Raw genomic sequence first — 15,288 nt, forward strand, 5'->3', positions numbered from 1 at the left:
GATGCACTCCGCACCGATGAAGTTTGTGTCGTGGAAGACTGCATTCCTGGTGGCCATTTCCTCAGCACGACGAGTGGGAGAGATCCAGGCCCTATCCTGCAAAGCACCGTACTTGACTTTTCACGACACGAGGGTAGTGCTCAGGACGCACCCCTCCTTCATGCCCAAGGTACCGTCGGACTTCCATCTCAACGAACCCTTGGTGTTGCCTGTGTTCTTCCCGTCGCCTTCGTCGCCGGCTGAGAGGACTTTGCACTCGCTGGATGTGGCTAGAGCGCTGAAGTTCTACGTGGACCGCACGAAGTGTTTTCGGAAGACGTCACAACTCTTTGTGAACTTTGGACCTGTCAATCAGGGGAAGGCTCTCTCGAAGGCTTCCATTTCCAGATGGCTCTCCGGCTGTATCATGTACTGTCATCGGTTGGCAAACCGACCGCTGCCCGGCCGTCCGAGAGCCCATTCCACCAGAGCGATCGCAGCTACCATGGCGTTCCTTTCTGGTGTGCCCCTGCTGGACATATGCAGGGCTGCTACGTGGAGGTCGACGCACACCTTCACGAAGTTCTACTGCGTCGATCGGGATTCCAGGGTCGGCCAAGCAGTGCTGCGCAACCTGTTCGCCTGAGGTGAGCCTGGTGAGGAGGTAAGATGCTTAATGTTGAGTTTGATGCAATGCTTAATGTTGAGCCTTTGCCACCTCCCGTGGTTGTGCATGTGTGTACTGCTATGTATTCTTTATTCATGAGCATGTGAATCCATGCCAGACCCCATGCTGGAGAAGGAACAAGTTACTTACCTGTAACTGTTGTTCTCCAGCATGGGTCTGGCATGGATTCACATGCGAACCCTCCCGCCTACCCCTCTGCGGCTCTTCACTTGGTCATACTGCCACTTCACGTGCTTCCAAATCTGAAGATGGCTGCCAGAGGCGGTGCTTAGGTAGAGGGCAGTCATTGGCTGTGGTCAGTATGACGCAGAGACCAGTGATTGGTTATTACTACGAAAGACAGATCAGAAACGAAACTGATACTGGTTTTTTCTTTACCGAGGATTCCCAGCCTGACGACGGGGAATATTCATGAGCATGTGAATCCATGCCAGACCCATGCTGGAGAACAACAGTTACAGGTAAGTAACTTGTTCCTTAGTACCCATTGGTAAAATAAGTAACACATTTCACTACATGTCAATAAAAAAATTACTTTTTCTGTAGACGTTTATACTTTAATAAAAAAGGGATTTTTTTGCGTCAACTTGATCATCAATGTGGCGGCACATTGTTTCTCGTCAAGAATACATTTGCATCAATATTATTGTAATACCAACAATTTTCCTTAAATGATTTGTGGACTTTCCATTTTAGCAATGTAAAATGAAGCTCGTCCTCATTCAAAATCTTACGTATAGAAACTTTTTTTGTCTGTTCAGTTTCTTTCATTTGCATCTGATCTTTTCTTTGTTACTTGATAGTTTATTCTTGCAATTTTTACTGCAAGGGATTTAGGGCCAAATTACAAAGCAACTCTATTCTGTGCTCAAATTTCCAAGGTCAAGCTAGGTTTTGTTTTCGACTTTAACGGAGAATAGAAACACATCATCTTCCTCTTACATTAGTAAACTCTATAGGAAAAATACAAAAATATTTGTACGCTTCAAAATCACAATATTTTATTTCACTGTTACTTTAAATATCCACATTCTTAATAAACCATGTTTAATTATTATTTTATCGAACAAGACTACATGCACACGCAGGAGTGTTCAAGTTTTACTTCTGGTCAGCCATTTATACATTCCGAATATATTACTTGTTGTCACTGTCAATTTAATTTGGGTAAAATGAATAAAAACGAACTTTTTTAAAAATCCAAGTGAAACCGTGTCCTATACTAACAGCTAGAATTCAATAAAATGCTTATTGTGCTTTGAATAAAAAAGTAACCCATCACAATATAGCCCAGTGGCAATGATGTGGGCCCGGGTTGCTTTTCTGGCATCTCTATAGAAAAAGCCAGCATCCAACGGTAGGAGAATGCACTTACGTACTGACATCGGCACCAATAGGTGCACAGTACTGTCTTTCTGCTCTGGCTGTTGGGGTGAGGGGGCAGGGTCCCATGTTATGTTATTTTGGATTGGATTGGTATAGTGCCATCTGCCATTGGTATGGCCTCAAAGCATTGTGCTGATGAATGCCATTCAGAGAACCCTATTCTGAGATTTGAAGGAAGGATTTATAAAATGCGTGTTCATTGTTTTCCTGCACGAAGGTAGGTAGGGAAACTAATAGCAGCCAATAGATATCAGAGGAGAGGATGGTTTCCATAACAGAATATTAGGGAGAGTAGGAGAGTCAGGACACTGATTATGTGAACAACTGGAACGAATAATTTCATGGGACTTAAGTATTCTGTTGACGGGGTGATGTGTGTTTGGGTGGGTGACGTCTAGCAGTTTGTATTGCAGATGTATGGATGTGGGTGGGCTGTGCCCCAGGCTGGATACAGCTATGTTCCATTGTGATGGAGTGCTTGACGTTCCAGCAAAGCAAGACTGACCCCAAGTTAAATATGGGCTTGCAAAGCTGCTCATAAGGCCTGACTGAGATGCCTTCCATGTGGGGGCCATGCCGACTCCTCAGGTGACCCGCATTCCTGTTAGGGGTGGGTAATAGTTTGCCTAGGAGATGCTCAAAGTCTTTGAGGATGCTTAAGGGAAGATTAACAAGAGGGGGTCCTGGGAGTCCCTCTGCCAAACATTAGTCCTGGTTACGAGAGACTTACCCAGAGTCTTTAGCTCACCATCTTTCACAGAGGAGAAATATCCAAAACATATTAGTCTTTGTCCTACCCTGGGCCAGTCCAGCACCGAAATGCTAGGCAATTCTCCTCTGAACAAGAGTACCAACAGCAACCCTAGACAAGTGTTTCGGTCTGGATGGACCTCATCAGTAGGGTGGAGCTGTGCCGTTCTAAGAATAGTAAGCAAGGGGTCCATGTCTGGATTCCCCCTAGGGTGAGACCCACAGTTACTTAAATATGCAAATTAACAAGGGGGTCCTGTGAGTCCTTCTGCCAGACATTAGTCCTGGTTACGAGAGACTTACCCAGCTAAAGACCCCGGGTGAATAGATGAAACCTTTATATTTGCAGGGAGCTATGGAAAGGGCCATAAAGGTAAATAGACGTGGATATGTAGATTGATATGCATAGAGATATACATACAGATATATAATTTCTGAGGCTTGTGAAATCTACTTAGATCACATACTGTGCATAGGCCAACATCTAGTGGAAGCTGCAGAATATTAGTTATTGTTTTCGAAACTCGCAAAGGGACGTTGACCGGGCGTGCCAGTAATACTATCCCTACTGTGACGTCCACTTTACCCATTGTCCTTCACGCGTCGAGGTTCCCTCAGATTGTTTTTTAACGCCATCCTAGACGGACGCTGTTTCGCTGAGTTCCCTTTTGGCTTATCGCCATTTATTATTACACCAGGCAACTCGAGGCCATGGAAGTCGAGGGTGACAGCAGTAACGCTGCGGTATCCGAAGGCGACAGGGTTACTCAAGTTTCCCAAGCGCAGGCTGCCCGACCCCAACAGACAGGCCGGCTGCCATGTTATGGGGACTACACCTGGTGGCAAGAGCACTCTCATTAAACCCCCCCCCCCCTCACCAAACACCCAACCCACCGCCGAGAATCGACACGTGTCGAGCAATGCGCGAAATCCAGGGAATGGTCCGTTAATTCGCGGTCCTCTGGGCACTCCAGATCGAGATCGCCACATGACAGATCCCGACTGTCGAAAGACAGAACAGAGGTTGGCGAAAAAAATATTCCCAAAGTTCGTGAGCCGGCTGACGAGACTTCGGAGCGAACTGTAGCCGAGATTCGATGTTCCTTGTCGATAGCTGTAAAAAAGCCCACAGAAGCCGGACTTGCACAATTAGTTAAAAAGCATGTACCTGAAAGCCTGGTAAAGTCAAAGGAGTCTAAAAAGATCTCCTCCAAAACCCCTCATAGGGACAAAACACAGAAGGATAGGTCCCTTCATAAAAGTAAGGAACCTCAAACACAGGATACCCTGTCTTCAGCCTTGAAGAAAAAGGCTACATCTTCTAAAGTAATCCCAGCCACTGCAGAAGACCTGGGTCTCCCTCCCCAATCTTTGGTTATACCTAGTTCTGCCCAATTGTCATCTGAGGATATAGACTGGGTCATGAGAAGAATGTCTTTCATGGCTAATTTTTATGAAAAGGACCCCAACTATTTCACAAGTTTCCACTCCACCCCTCCCAAAACAGCAGCCTCTGGGTCACAGATTCCTGTTGAATCCCCTGCTAAAAGGTCTCGTCCCGGTGAACCACTGCAAGATCCAACTACAATTGAACTACATGACCCGGATCATGAAGACCTCTATGACCGGGAAGCTGCAGACCCTTATTATAGAGCTAATGAGGAGGAGGAGGGTGACCCTGATGCAGACATGTACATAGTGGATCAAGACCCCCCCGATTGTAGATTCACCCATAGACAATCAACCTCTGCTTAACGAGGTACTTATCAAAGCGGCAGAAAATTTTCAAATAGCTACCCAAGAGGATCCACAGGACAAAGATTTTGTGGACAAAATCTTGGGAGACAAGAAGGCAGTTACTCAGTTTATTCCACTTCTAAATTCAGTCCTGGGGTAGGTACAACCCTTGCTGGAGACACCCATTCAGACGAGGGCCGTAAACTCTCGCGTAGAGAAACTTTTCAGACCTGCATCATCAAACCCGCTGTAAATTAGGGACCAACTAAAGCCTGACCCGCAACAAGGAAAAGAGCAGGTACTCCCCCAGCCTCCTCTGAGGTTCCCCCAGACAAAGAAAGCAAGAGGCTTTACACAATGGGCAGGAAGGTGGCCTCTTCTGCTACTTATCAAACCAGAATTGCTAATAACCTTATTAGCTAGTTATAACTGCCATAAATGGGACAAAGTCTCAGTGCTACTTTCGTCAGCACCAGTACCCCTCAAGTCTGTTAGCACTGGTGGCTGCAGAAGGGAGGGCAGTGTTAAGCTGTCTGCTAAGGAGCGGTCTTGACGCTGTGGACAATGCCGGCAGAATAATAGCTGAAGGTACCATTATTAAGCATCATGCTTGGTTACGCCAATCCGGATTTAAACCAGAAACGCAGGCTACGCTCATTAATATGCCCGTCGAGGACACCTTGCGCTGAGGGATTCCTATAATCAAGGTACGGCCTGGGAGAACAATGAAGGTCAAACCTCTCAAAATTACCAGAGAGGATCGCGCAGATCTCGCGGTAGGGGAAGGGGTTCCTCCTCCAGAGGTGGTACCCCACCTCAGAAGCAGTGACATCTTGCTTCAGGCACCCTCCCATGCCTCTCCAGTAGGAGGGCGAATTTCCAACTTCACCCAAGCAAGGTAGGGGATCACCTCAGACTGGGTGCTGTCCACTGTAGCGGGCAGATATTGTATAGAACTTCTCGGGCAACCCCAGAACCACCCCCACGCCAGAAAACCCACTCCAAAGAAGACCAGCGCATCCTCCTCGAGGAAATCGTCACGCTGCTCCAAAAGGACGCCATAGAAATCGTCCCGGCCAACCAGGTAAACAAGGATATTTTTCAACGTACTTCCTTGTGCTAAAGAAAGATCTAACGATGCGCCCAATATTAAATTTGCGCCCTGCAAACAAATAAGTCAAGCCACTGAAGTTCTGCATTACTACGCTACAAGAGGTAATCCCTCTACTAAAAAAGGGGGATTACATGGCAACACTGGATATGAAAGATGCCTATTTTCATATTTCAATGTTCCCAGTGCACAGAAGAGTCTAGTGTTTCAAGATAACGAATCAGCACTACCAATTAAAAGTGCTGCCCTTCGGGATAGCATCCGCTCCAAGGGTATTCACGAAGGTACTGGCGGTGGTGGCAGTACACCTGCGCAGGGAGGAAATCTCAGTGTACCCTTACCTGGACGACTGGCTCATTACAGGGGAGTCTCCCCTAATTTGCAGGCAAAACATTCAAAAAACGATCAACCTTCTCTTTCAATTGGGCTTCTCGATAAATGAGAAGAAATCAAGCCTAGTGCCAAGCACAACCAAACAGTTCCTAGGTGCTGTCTTAAACACAGAAGAGGGGTTGGTCTTTCCGTCGGAGGAAAGAGTCCAAAACATGTTACTGCAAATACCACATTTTCAGGCCGGCCGCCAGATAAGGGTGCGCAAAGCTTTGCGTTTGCTAGGCATGATGGCATCTTACATTTACCTGGTACTACACGCGCTCCTGCGCATACAGCCCATGCAGGAGTGGTTGGCGAAACAATGGTCTCAGGCAAGGGGTCAGTGGGACGATGTAGTGGTCGTTTCGCCAACACTAGTACAATATCTTCGCTGGTGGACAAGAGAATCATCTGAAGGGGAAACCTTCCACGATCCGGAAGTACAGGCAATTGTTACGACGGACGCCTCACTCGCTGGGTGTTGGGTTCACTACCTTCACCACACAGCTCAGAGTCTGTGGTCTCGGGCAGCAGCTCAGAACCACATCAATCTGCTGGAAATGGTGGCAGTATTCAAAGCCCTTCAGGCATTCAAGTCCCGCCTAGCGAACCAGTCTGTGCAAGTCCTGACAGACTACAGCGATGTTCTACATTAACAAACAGGGGGGCACACTTTCTCCAAATCTGTCCAGGCTTGCGCAGCAAATTTGGAGATGCCTCTCAAATTGGAGATATTCCTATCGTCGCAGCATGTTACGTGGGATTTCCCATCTCTGGCAGACTCATTGAGCCGAGATCCCCTATCAGAGGAACACGAATGGCGGCTACATGCAGGGGTCGTAGAACACCTCTTCTCTCAATTGGGTTACTCCACAATAGACTTGTTCGCTACAAGCGAAAACAGTCAATGCCCAGACTTTGCGTCCAGGTTCCCCAGCCAGGCTCCAAGGGGAACGCCCTACGGATGAACTGGTCAGGGAAATTTACTTGCACTTTCCCCCCCAACACCTCTCATGAAGAAGGTGGTCAACAAGATCCACAAGGAACGGATGACTCTCATCCTGGTTGCTTCTATGTGGGCAAGACAACCTTGGTATCAACATCTGCGCAAACTAGCGATGTGCGATCCCATCAAGCACCCGTGCCCGAGCGATCTGCTCATTCAGTACGGGGGGCTAACAGTGCACCCTCAACCTCACTCAATGAACTTGGCACCATGGCTCCTGAAGTCTGAGTCGGACATCTGAACCTACCTCAGAGGTGCATGGATATCTTGAAAGAAGCAAGAAAACCTAACACTATGCACTGTTACTTCGACAAGTGGAGGAGATTTGTAATTTGGTGCAAGACTAAACAAATTAACCCCATAGAATGTACTACATCCCACATTCTGACTTCTATGCTCGACTTGCTAGATTCATGGTTAGTATTCAACTCCTTAAAAGTCCACCTGGCGGCCTTGTTAGCCTACACCACCTCCCACAATAAGGTTTCATGGTGGAAGGTGCCTGTCATTAAAGCATTCATGGAGGGAATAAAGAGATTGCGTCCTCCAATTTCTAATCCGCCGCCAGGATGGGACCTCAATGTTGTACTCGCTAAGCTCATGGGACGTCCTTTCGAGCCGATGCATAAGTGTAGTCTTAAACACCTAAGTTACAAGACTGCCTTCTTAGTGGCTATTGCTTCCATAAGAAGAGTGAGTGAAATAGAAGCTTTGTCAGTGCAGGATCCTTTCTTTGTTGTACAAAAGGATAAGCTGGTTTTACGTACACATCGGAGGTTCTCCCCTAAGTTCATCTCTAAATTTCACGTAAACCAGTCTATTGAGCTACCAGCTTTCTTTCAGAACCCCACCAGCTCAGCTGAGGTAAACCTCCACACACTAGATGTGAGGAGGGCGGTCCTTTACTATGTAAACCAGACCAGACCGCTGAGGAAAACAGACCGACTGTTTGTCTCCATAGCTACAGGCAGAGAAGGAGGCAGCATTTCCAAAAATGCCATCCCCAGATGAATAGTCAGATGTATACAATTGTGCTATTCATTATCAAACAAGACACTGCCCTTCACGCCCAGAGCGCACTACACAAGGAGCACACAAGACACTCTGGCTTACATTGCTAATGTCCCTCTAGACAACATTTACAAAGCAGCTACACGGAGCTCTATACACACTTTCACTCAGTATTACTGCATTGACAATCATTCCAAGACAGATACACAGGTGGGACAAGCGGGTCCAAGACATCTGTTCGCCCATGAACCTTCTCACATCCCACCACCTTCTCCTAACACTGCTCACAAATCTATGCACAGCATGTGATCTAAGCCGATTCCACAAGCCTCAGAAGGGATACATTACTCACCGTAATCGTATTTCCAATGCTTGTATCTGCTTAGATTCACATGCGCCCACCCTTCCTCCCTGCGGAGAGAAGGTGCATGGATGCTTATGGGCTTGTCTGATACGTATCTGCTTGGATACAACTGCACTCACGCTACAGTTCATGCTACCTCATGTCAGAAAAATATCAATCTGAGGGACCTCAATGCGGGAAGGACCATGGATACAGTGGACGTCACACTAGGGATAGTATTACTGGCACGCCCTGTCGACATCCCTTTTTGAGTTTCGAAAACAACTGTAATGGTCAGGGAAATGTGCCTGCGCTTTTCCCCCAACCCCACTAGTGAGCAAGGTGGTGAACAAGATTCACAGCGGAAGGGATGACGTTAATCCTAGTTGCTCCCATGTGGGCAAGACAACCTTGGTATCCACATCTGCGCAAAGAGGCGATGTGCGACCCTATCAAGCTTCCATGCCCGGACAACTTGTTTCCCAGCACGGGGGGACAACATTACACCCTCAACCTCACTCACTGAACTTGGCAGCATGGCAACGGAGGTCATAGAGTTTGGACATCTTAATTTACCTCAAAGGTGTATGGATATCCTCAAGGAGGCACGTAAAGCAAACACCGGGCACTGTTATTTTGACAAGTGGAGAAGAATTGTAATTTGGTGCCAGTCAAAACAAACCAGATAGAATGTACTCTAACTCATATTCTGCATTACATGCTCCACTTATTAGACTCTGGGTTACTCTATAAAAGTACACCTGGCGGCTCTATCCGCATACACCAACTCTCACAGTAAAGTATCATGGTGGAAGGTTCATGTAATAAAGGCATTTATGGAGGGAGTACAGAAACTCCACCCTCCTATATCAAAACCAACGCCAGACTGGGACCTCAATGTAGTACTTGCAAAACTCCTTTGAGCCTATGCATAAATTGAGCCTTAAACACCTCACGTAAAAAACTGTTTTCTGAGTGGCCATCCACTCCATAAGGAGAGTGTGAACTTAAAGCATTGTCAGTGCAAGACACTTTCTTTGTTATCCACAAGGACAGATTGGTATTAAGAACGGACCCTATGTTCTCACCGAAGTTAATTTCAAATGTCCAAATAAACCAATCAATCGAGCTTCCGGCCTTCTTTCAGAACCCAACAAGCTCAGCTGTGTTAAAACTCCATACGCGAGATGTAAGTAGGGTGGTCCTCTACTATGTAGACAAGACCAGACCGCTCAGAAAAACAGACCAACTGTTTGTCTTTGTAGCACCAGGTAGAGAAGGAGACCACATATCCAAAAATGCCGTCTCCAGATGGATAGTCGGATGCATGCAGCTCTGCGACTCCTTATCAAGCAAAACACTACCTTTTACACCAAGAGCTCACTCCACAAGGGCTACAGGAGCTACTCTGGCTTTTATTGCAAACGGTTTATAGTGATATTTTCGAATGGCATATTTTCGAATGCCATCATGTCGACGCAGTTTTGCCGAAAACATTTTTTTTTAATTTTTTTAATTTTGTATTTAAAATAGTGGGGTTTCCCCCCACCCACCAAATCCCTGTTTTTTTACGCTTTTTTTTACTTAACCAAACAACAAAAAACATAAAATTAAAAAAAATATATTTAAAAAAAAACTCGAAAATGTTTTCGACATAATGGCGTTTTGAAAATATGTATTCGAAAATATGACCAGATACCATTGCAAACGTCCCACTGGACACCATTTGCAAAGCAGCTACATGGAGCTCAGTACACACTTTCACTCAGCACTACTGCTTTGACACGCACTCTAAAGCAGATTCACACGTGGTACAAGCAGTTCTAAAACATCTATTTGCCGCTGTACCTTCTCACAACCCCCCACCTTCTCCAAACACTGCTTGCTAATCTATGCATAGCATCTGATCTAAGCAGATTCCACAAGCCTCAGAAGGGATACATTACTCACCATAATGCTTGTATCTGCTTAGATTCACATGCGCCCACCCTTCCTCCCCTTGGAATAGAAGGTGCATAGATGTTTTTTCTGGGCTTTATCTGATACATATCTGCTTTACTACACCTGTACTCAGGCTACACTTCATGCAACCTCAGGTCAGAAACAAAACAATCTGAGGGACCTCAACGCATGAAGGACCATGGGCACAGCTGACATCCCTTTTACTGGCACACCCTTTCGACTTACTTTTTTCTAGTTTCGAAAACAACTTTAATACTCAGCAGCTTTCTCTAGATGTCGGCCTATGCATAGCATGTGAATCGAAGCATATACAAGCATCAGAAATACGACTACGGTGAGTAGTGTATCCCATATAAAGAGATATGGATTGACATAAATAAACGCATAGATGGGTCTGTCTGTTGTGAGACAGACATGGTATCAAAAGATCAGACAACTGAAGAATAGTTTGAAAACCTTTATTTTACGGGTCAGGATGGTGTAACGCTTAACTCTCTCCAAGGTGGGGGTGGGAATGTTCCTTATCTAAAAGAAAACTAAGGGAAAGTGTAAGTCTGTCAGTCCAAAGCAAAATACTATACTGTCTGTGTCATAACCTATGCTTGTCCTCACTTCTATACAATAATGTGTAGGGAATGTCCATATCTTAAACTCAATAGTGTTCAAAAGTAAAACAACTTGTAGTTTGAGCTTTTCTATAGCTCCCTTCCCCAATTTCAAAAACTCTCGGTTCGCAAAGTTCCACAGGCTTATTAGCATTCACTTGCCAAAAGTTCACAGTACATTAGTTCACCAAGTTCCTCAGGCTTATCCGGGCTCCCTTTCCCGAAATCAAAGCTCTTCCGTTTACACTCTTTAATGGGTTTCTCAGGCTTCCCCTGCCTAAGTTCAAACTCCTTTGAATTAATTGAATTACTAAAAACCTGGCTCTTCAAGACCACAGACTCAACCTGAAAATCAAAACAACAGGGAAAAGGATGACGGAACTGGAATGGACACTAACATCCCTAGAAACGACAAGGAAGCTCCCGCAATGCCGGACAGGTGACACAGGATAGACTAAAGCACAGGTGACACCCATTGAGACAGTCAACTATCCCAGCCAATCCCCTCTTCATTCCACCTCAGTTGCTACCATGTAAAAAATATGAATTGGATTACAGAGACTCTGGCAATCACCACACTAGCTGAGTGGTGGACATTGGCAGGTGCACTGGCCACAAGTGCAGGTTAGGAGGACAGGAGGGGTTGTGAAGGAGGCTGGGTGAGGTGGGGAGGGATGTGAAAGAGAGCTTAGTGCAAGATGGGCACAGATCAGGACAGAGGAGCATCAGGAGAGACTTTGCAAGACTGACGCCTCAATTCCGGGTAGAGGTGCCAACTAACCAATTCTACTAACAATTTCCGTCTCTGCACACACCTCTCAAACTCCAAACCTACAGCACAACAAACCGCACAATTTTCACTACACTGCAACAGCAAAACAAAAACACACACAGACCTCCACAACAGTACACGACGACTACTGGCTGCAAACATCCCAGGCCCAGCCAACAGACCCACCGGCTGTGGCCGTCAACAGCACATCACTGCTCTTTTGCACTTTTCCTGCTTCCTCCCACCAACTCACCCTCCCTTCCTCTTTCAGAGCCGCCAGTGCACCATGGGACCACTCCGGTGGTGACAGTGCGTGATACAAATGTCCTTTAACATTAACCTTTACCATTAACACCAATGTTTAACTTGTCAAGTTCCACTTTTCGAAACACAAGAGTTCAACTTGCTTCTGTAGGGGTTCCCTTCCTCTTATTCAGTGTAACACAAACGTTCAGCTGGTTTCCTTAGGGTTTCCCTTACCCATAGTCAATGACTCCTTGGTTTCAACTTGCCACGCAGTTCACTTATCAATGGGGTCTGCCACTACCGGAAAATCCCTGAGCTCTTTCCAGAGCTCTGAGGTTTTCAGGGGTCCTGTAAAGCCAAGAGCATGTTGTCTGCAAAGGCGGCAAATTTATGCTCTGTGCCCCCAAAAGTTACCCTCCTTATCTCAGTGTTCGCCCTAAATGCGTCCAGTAGCATTTCAAGGTGAATCGCGTATCAGAGGGGCGACAGGGGCAGCACTGCTTCATGCCTCGCTGGATCTTGATGGGTGGTGACAGCTGGCCATTGATTGCTAAGCGTATAGATGGATTCTGTAGTTGGCTCTCCCTAAACCCCATCTTCGAATGGATTGTGTCCTCCAATGTATTGCACATCTTTGACATGTAATGCCCACAGTTGTGCTGCTTAGGAAATTTTTCAGAAGAAGGCGTCCTGCGTCGATGGCGTCGGGTCGATGTCCCTCGAAGGCCTCCGTTGGGGGCGACGTCACCGGAGGTTATAAATAGGACATACGGCGCCCGTAGCCTCAGTTCCATGTTTTCCGCAAACGTGTTTTGGGGGTTAAATAGGGATGTAATTTGGCAGCGACCCTGTTTAACCTCTACCTCTGTGATATTGATCAAATATGGCATAGTGAAATCTCATATCCTGCAAGGCTCAGTCATTTGAAAATCCAATGGATTGCCTTTGCAGATGATGTGTTGATATTCGATCGCACATCTTATGGTCTGCAGAAAAAATAACCTGAAGTGCCATGTGAATAAATCAAGAATCTTTATTTTTAAGAACTTGAAAAGTAAACTACACGTTGCATATGATGTGCAAGACTCTAACTCTATAAAAATGTGGAAAGTGAATTTGAATGCTAAAATCTGTGTATTAGGCTCCCAAATGAAGATACGTTTTCTATGGGTCCCCGGCTAGAATTCTATCTGTTAAAAGTAGACGCGATCATTCTGTATGGTCTAGACTTATGTCTTGTGAATATTGACTCCATACTTGACCAGATACAAGGTCAATTATGGAAGAGTACTCTACGAATGCCCAACTCACTTCCGAATTGTCTTGCGACAGGAACTTGGCCTAACTGCCTTGTCTGCAAGATTTCATTGGCACCAACTATCTAACTTAGCAAAGATGCTTTTTCCGCCAGATAATTAACTTTATGAAGAATTTCGTACTATGCTTAATAAAGGTAATCCACCCTCAGTGGTATCCTTTTATGAGAACATGACAAAACTGCTTGATGAATTTGCATTACGACCAAGTGACTTAGAATATCAATGTGCTCATGTAAAGAAATGTCTTTTTGAGCATGACTGGGCAAAAACACTAAATGAGATGCATGCTAAGAAATTGTACACTGAAGCTTCTGTATTCTCAACAGCAAGGATTCCTCGCAGATTGTATCTGCTGAAATTTCCTTGCAGTAAATTACGAGATTTATGCTTAAGATTCAACCTTAATCAATTGCATACTTTGGAGAAAACAGTAAAATGGGACAAGGGAATTACCTTGGATAACAACGCACTTGTCGTTTTTGTAGTGACGGGTCCCAAAGGGAAACCATAAACCACTTGACAATTTTTTGTAGTTACTTTGAAGTTTGTCGCACTTCGATTTTTGGAATGGAATTGCTTGGTACAACACAAAGCGCCAGAGAATGGTGTTGGAAGATGTTTATGTGGGGATTTTCATGTTTCGATTCTAGCATTAACTACATTTCTATGTGTGTTTTAGTTAGAGAAATAGATAATAAGTTTAGTCTTGCAAAAGTGTAATGAAACTATGTATTTTATGTATGAGAAAGGGTTTCCTTTTTTGAACTATATGAAAAAAACAAAATAGAGAGAATGTTTTGATATCATGTGATTTAAAACTATTTCAATGATGATGATGATGTTGTAAAAGTTTGTTAATAAAACTAATAAACAACTTTTAATATTTGTTTTAAAAAACGTGTTTGCATACTTTGAGAGACACTTTACTGCGATGCAACCAGCAATGAATGCATTGTTGAGGATGTTGTACTTATTTGTAAAACCCAATAAAATGTTGTTATGAAAATAAAACGCGTTTGCTTCGAGAACTCGGCACGCCTTGTGTATTCTTCATGAATGTCTTCTTCTTATACGCCTCCGACTCCACGGTCTGGCTTTAAGACTTGCCGGGACTGTAAGACTAAGATGTCGATTACGGACCTGCACTGCATTGGTTTGTGGTGTCTGGGCAAGAGTCATGACACTGACGACTGCTCAAAATGTCAGTCGCTGACAGCTAAGGCCTTGCTGGAGCGTAACGGTAAGTTACAGGTAGGTCAGGGTTCTAAACCCAGTAAGTCCCGTAAATCTGCAAAGGGGATGTCCACCGACGATTCGAGGAGTGACTCTCCTCGTCGTAGGGAGTCCCGGGGATCTCGGTCCCTGAGTGGGTCCCACCATTCATTGTCCTCGTCTAAACACTCCTGGAAGCAGCGTCCCCAGTCGCCTTCCCCGTCGGATGATGGCGCCGCAAGGAAAGTGGACTCCGGAGGAATGGGCAGCCTTCAGGGAGCAGATGCTGGCGATTTTTCAATCCCATGGCACAGTTTCATCCGCGCCTTTGGAGGAAGCTGGCAGGGAACGGTCTTGGTCCGTGGCTCGCGCGCCTTCGGGCCCGGGTCCTCTGCGCGATACTCATCGGGAACCGTCGAGGTCCCGTTCGGACAAGGTTCAGGTTGATGGCCAGAGACGTGCTAGATCCAGGTCTCTGTCTTCGTTCCCGGCAAAACTGCAGAAATCTGGTAAGGGTTTGAGGTCGAAGTCGACTCCGTCATCGCCATGTCCATCGGATACGGATGTCAAGGCTTTGCCTCTACACCAGTCCTCAGCGCCGTCGACGCCAAAGCAGCCGGCGCCTTCGGGGCCTTTTGGCTGGAATTTGCAGACGGGGTCCCTGGTACTGAGGATCCTCCAACGAAGGCTACATCCAAGTCTGTGAATCCTGTTAAGGATTCCAGACCCACTTCTATCCCCGGGCAGGAGTTCTTTCTGCCTCTGGATGACATCTGTGAGGATGAGGAG

The 15,288-nt window shown here is 45.8% G+C and overlaps 1 protein-coding gene across 2 annotated transcripts in view; it reads left to right on the plus strand.

Moving 5' to 3' along the window:
* HSDL2 (hydroxysteroid dehydrogenase like 2) overlaps positions 1-15,288 on the plus strand; it is a 732,267-nt gene that overhangs the window by 591,739 nt on the left and 125,240 nt on the right. The window lies entirely within an intron of this gene.

This window comes from Ambystoma mexicanum, chromosome 6q (assembly GCF_040938575.1).
Source record: "Ambystoma mexicanum isolate Mex_15411 chromosome 6q, UKY_AmexF1_1, whole genome shotgun sequence".
NCBI classification, from domain to species: domain Eukaryota; kingdom Metazoa; phylum Chordata; class Amphibia; order Caudata; family Ambystomatidae; genus Ambystoma; species Ambystoma mexicanum.